Source organism: Gracilinanus agilis, chromosome 1 (genome assembly GCF_016433145.1).
Source record: "Gracilinanus agilis isolate LMUSP501 chromosome 1, AgileGrace, whole genome shotgun sequence".
In the NCBI taxonomy this organism is placed as follows: domain Eukaryota; kingdom Metazoa; phylum Chordata; class Mammalia; order Didelphimorphia; family Didelphidae; genus Gracilinanus; species Gracilinanus agilis.
Window position 1 is genome coordinate 590057427 of NC_058130.1, and position 6000 is coordinate 590063426.

Sequence of the window (6000 nt, forward strand, 5' to 3'; positions counted from 1 at the left end):
ATCATGATGATTTTCTCCAGAATGTCGAATCATCTTTATGTGCCTAATATAAATCTAACCTGATAATGATAAATGATTTATTAAATGAATCACTTGTCTGTTTAATAAAACTATATTGTGTTTAAACTTTTTAAACTGGTATTAATTAATAATATTGGTCGATAATTCTCCTGTGCTTTATTCCTCCCTGGGACTACTAGGATTATTAGGACTATATTTGTCTCATAAGTAAAGAATTGGGTAGGGAGCTTCTTCATGTTTTGAGAATAATTTGTGATGTACTGGTACTGTTTTGTTTTTTTTTTTAAGGATTGATAGAATTCACTTGTGAATTCATCAGGACTAATATTTTTTTCCTTTGGTAGTTCCTTCATAGCTTGTTCTATTTCCTTTTTTTTGAGATTGGATCATACAAGCTTTCTAGCTGGTCTTCTGTTAGTTTAGATATTTATATTTTTGAAGGCCCTCCTCTATGTCTTTTTTGTAGTAGGTTTTCTTAAATATAATTATGCGTACTAGGTTCTGGTAATTCTTTTTATTTTTTGGTTTTGTTGTGATTTCATCTTATTTTATTGATTTTGTTTTCTGCCCTCTTTTTAATCAGATTGACTGAGTTTGTCAATTTTAATAATCTCTCAAGGAATTAGTTTTTAGTTTTATTTATCATTTCTATGTTCTTTTGATTTCTAATTTATTTCTCCTCAAATTTTTAGTAGCTACTTTTTGTGTTTCTTTTAAGTTTGTTAGCATTTTACTTTTTGAAAAAAATATATTCTGCTCATTAATCCTCTCTTTTTCTGCTTTGTTAATATTTGTTTTTAGGAATATGATATTTTTCCTCTAGTTGTATCCCCAGAAATTTTGGTGTACTGTTTCATCATTATCACTTTCTTTCACATAATCATTAATTATTTTATGATGTGTTCTTTGACCTACTTATTTAGGATCTTACTGTTACTTTTCCATGTCAGTCTGTAACGTTTGTTTGTCTTCTCTGAACTAACCACTGTTTTGATTGTGTTATGGTCTAAAAAGGATATATTTACTATTTCTGTCTTACATTTATTTGTAATATCTCTGTGTCCTAATGGTCGAATTTCATGAAAGTTCCATGTTGCTCTGAAATATATATTCTTTAGCAGTCCCATTTAGAAGATAAATATTTTGGCTCTAGTTCCTCCAGCAACTTGTTCAGTTCTATAATTTCCCTTTTGTTTAGCTTTCTATTAGAAAAAAACTTAAATTATCCAAAATTGATATAGGACATTGAAATCTCCTGCCACAATTATGGCAATATTGTTGTCTCCTAGTAATTCAATTAATTTTTCCTTTATGAATTTAGTTGCCAAGGTATTTGGAGCATATTAGTTTAATACTGATATTAGTTTATTGTCTGTGGTGTATGTTTGGAATTGGGGAACTGCCATTTAAAAGTATGTTACAAATTTCCTATGGACCTGTGGGGACTGTGAGACTACATTTCCCGTGATTCCAATGGGTTTCCAGTTTCTGGTTTAAGGCGTGGGGACGTCAAGCGTCCCCACGTATGGGGCAGTTTAAATTTGGAGGAGGGCATAGAGAAAGCCTCTTGGGTTTCCTGGTTAGCTGGCTGGTGTACGAGAGAAAGAGGATGGGCACCAGCAGTAAATTTAAAGATAGTCGAGCGTGGTTGTGGGTATTTCAACAACAAGGCCATGGCTATTAAAATATTAATTTCTCTTATACTGTATGTCTTTATCATTTTTAATCATAACAGTGGCACCTTTCAACATGATGTAGTTTCTTTATTCATACTGTTTTATGTTGTAAATAGTTGTTTTTGTCTTGTCTGGAAGCATAATTATAATTACTGCTTTTAAAAAATTCACTTCATATGCAGTACATTTTTTCCACCCCCTCATTTTACTCTGTTTTTGGTTTTTTAAATGTGTTTCTTGCAAACAACAGATTGTTGGGATTTGTTTTCTTATCTTATCACACTTTTTCATTTTATGGAATTGTTTAATCCATTCACATTCAAAGCTATTTATTTTCTTCCATTTGTCTCTATTTTTTTCCAAATTAGGATTTTCTTCCCTTCCTTTGTAAACATAGTACATAGTCTCTTATTTCAGTTCAATCTACTTTAAGACAATCCTATTCCCACTAGTTTTATTCCTCTTACCCTTAAGCCCTACCCTCTCCTATTTGTTATCCCATTCCCTGGTTTTAGAGTTTCTATTATTAGTTCCTTTTATCTAGTTATTTAATTCTTCCCCTTTTCCCCTCTTTCAATTGAATAGTGTAGTAAACTCCCCTCTTTTTCCTTTCAACTTGTTTTGTTGTTTGTTTTTTTTTAATTTCATTTTCTGTGCCTTTTTCTCAAAAGAAAAATTAATTCTCTTTATTTATCTTCCCTTTATGTCTATTCTATACTTTTATTCATGGTCTTTATTAATTTTTAGTCCTTCTTTATTCTGTATTCCTTGTGGAATTAAAGCTTCTAAAGTGCCTATTTTAGGTCAAAAAAGTTTGTTATCTCCCTGTAAGTCTTGCCATCCTAACCTTTAGGTTTATGTTTTACCTTTAGAAATAATAATTCCTGTACACAATGAGAAGACATTACCTCCATACTAGGAATTTCCCCATGTCCCTGATTATTCCATTCATTATTAAGCTTTCATTATATTTTCCCCTACTTGCCATAAAATCACCTGCATCCATGCCTCCCAAATTCCTGAATATCAGTTGCCTCTAAGAACACTGATACCCTTTTTGAGGCAGGATGAGTATTCTAAGTATCAAATCCCTGAAGTGTATATCTATTGAAAGGTCCCCATTCTCTTTATAGATTATCTTTCTTTTTAAAATATAGATTATTTTTCTTTACACATCAGTAGTACCCCCTCCTACAAATGAAGCAAGATTTCAATCTCTTCCCTTGCCTTCTCATCTGTTCTTCTATCGTCTCTCTTCTTCCTGAGAAATTATGGGAGTTATTTTCACATCATTTTTTTTTTTTTTATAAAACCCTTACCTTCCGTCTTGGAGTCAATACTGTGTATTGGCTCCAAGGCAGAAGAGTGGTAAGGGTAGGCAATGGGGGTCAAGTGACTTGCCCAGGGTCACACAGCTGAGAAGTGTCTGAGGCCAGATTTGAACCTAGGACCTCCCATCTCTAGGCCTGGCTCTCAATCCACTGAGCTACCCAGCTGCCCCCTCACATCATTTTTTAACCTTTAACTAATTTAGGGTACATTACATATTCCCTTTAATAAGAGGAGTAAAAGTACCTTGCAATTTATATAGTACTTTAAAGTTTACAAAGCACTTTACAAATATTATTTCATGTGACCCTTACAAAACCTTTGGGAAGTAGGTGCTATTGTCTTTATTTTACAGATGAAACTGAGGCAAATAGAGGCTAAATGACTTTTGTTTGGTCACATAGCTAGAAAGTATATAAAGCAGGATTTAAACTCATGTCTTTCTGACTCTAGGTCCAGAATTTTATCCATCATATCACCTGGGTGCCTCAGTATATCTTTTCCCCTCCCCCTTTTGCTCACTCTTCCATTTTGTAATTTAGTCCTACAAAAAATAATGATTCACTATAGGGGATTGTTGGGAAGTTGAGACCATAATATTTCAAGCCAGTTTCTTGATTGTCGCTCCTATTTTACCTTCATTTTCACATTAGTCTCTTCGTGCATTTTTAGAAAGAAATCTCTTAATAAACTCTCTGTTCTTATTTTGTGGTTATTGTTTTTGATTGCTATATTTATTTACCTTTCTTGTTTATCAGTTATGTAGAGTGTTTAAAAAGCAAATGATTTATTCAGATGAGATCAGATTGTTTTCTCTCTTGGAATTCTTTTTTTTTTTTAATTTTATTTAAAATTTTTTCCTCTCATGGTTACATGATTCTTGTTGTCTCCCTCCTTTTTTCCCTCCCCACTCCCAGAGTTGACAAACAATTCTGCTGGGTTATACATATATTATCACTCAAAACCTATTTCCATATTATTCCTTTTTGTAATAGAGTAATATTTTAAAACCCAAACCCCAAATCATATAACCATATAAACAAGTGATAAATCATATGTTTTCTTCTGCATTTCTACTCCAACAGTTCTTTCTTTAGCTGTGGATATGTTCTTTCTCATAAGTCTCTCAGAATTGTCCTGGATCATTGCATTGTTATTAATAGCAAAGTCTAGTATATTTGATTTTCACAATGATTCAATTACTGGTTATATTGTTCTCCATGTTCTGCTTATTTCACTTTGCATCAGTTCATGTAGATCTTTCCAATTCTTAAAGAAATCATCCAGTTCATCATTCCTTATAGCACAATAGTTTTCCATGAACATCATATACCACAATTTGTTCAGCCATTCCCCAATTGAGGGACATCCCCTCATTTTCCAATTTTTTGCCATCTATCTTGGAATTCTTCAGGCACACTTCTTTACTTATTTATTTTTATTAAATAGCCTTATGTTCATTAATGGTTAGGTTTAAGTTTGTAGGGTATGGCAGTTCAGGTTGTATCTTCACCTCTTTTGCCCTTCAGAAAACGTTATTCTGTTCTCATCTTGTAGTAAGGTGGGTACAGAATAGTCTTCTATTATTAAAATTTCATTTCCCTTATATTTGAGTATCTTTTTTCTGGTCATTTGCAGATTTTGTTGTTGCTCATTGAAGTGGATAAATTTAATCACTATGTGTGATTTGCTGCATAGTTGTTTTTTTTTTTTTGAGGCAATCTGTTTGCATTTTATTTTCTGTATTCAGAAGTTCTTAACAGTTTTTAAAAATTATTATATGTTGCATTATGGTGTTTAGGGTTTTTAACTTGTTATATTCTGTTTTTTTACATCCTTTACCTTCTGTCTTAGATTAATACAATGTATTGGTTCCAAGGCTGAAGAGTGGTAAGGGCTAGGTAATGGGGATTAAATGACTTGCCCAAAATCACATAGCTAAGTGTCTGAGACCAAATTTGAAACCAGGACATTCCATCTCTAGGCTTGGCTCAATTAACTGAGCTATCTAATTGCCCCCAGACTTATTCTATTCTTCTGGAAGGCCTATCTTCTTGAAGCTGTCTCTACGCATCTTTTCTGGAAGATCAATATACTTTGTTTATATGAAAATCATACTTATTCTAATGTTATTACTTTTTTTTAGATTTTTTAAAAATTTAAACATTTATTAATATTCATTTTTAACATGGTTACATGATTCATGCTCCTACTTTCCCCTCCACCCTCTGCACTCCCCCCACCCATGGCCAATGCACATTTCCACTGGTTTTGTCATGTGTCCTTGATCAAGACCTATTTCCAAATTGTTGTTAGTTGCATTGGTGTGGTAGTTTCGAGTCCACATCCTCAATCATGTCCACCCCGACCCATGCGTTCAAGCAGTTGTTTTTCTTATATGTTTCCTCTCCCGCAGTCCTTCCTCTGAATGTGGGTAGCTTTCTTTACCATAAATCCCTCAGAGTTGTCCTGGGTCTTTGCATTGCTGCTGGTACAGAAGCCCATTACATTTGATTTTACCACAGTATATCAGTCTCTGTGTACAATGTTCTTCTGGCTCTGCTCCTTTCACTCTGCATCAGTTCCTGGAGGTCTCTCCAGTTCGCCTGGAACTTCTCCAGTTTGTTATTCCTTTTAGCACAATAGTATTCCATCACCCGCATATACCACAGTTTGTTCAGCCATTCCCCAATTGAAGGACATACCCCCCTTTTCCAGTTTGTTGCCACCACAAAAAGCGCAGCTATAAATATTTTCGTACAAGTCTGTTTATCTATGATCTCTTTGGGGTACAAACCCAGCAATGGTATGGCTGGATCAAAGGGCAGGCATTCTTTTATAGCCCTTTGAGCATGATTCCAAATTGCCAGCCAGAATGGCTGGATCAGTTCACAACTCCACCAGCAATGCATTAATGTCCCAATTTGGCCACATCCCCTCCAGCATTCATTACTCTCCCCTTCTTTCATTTTAG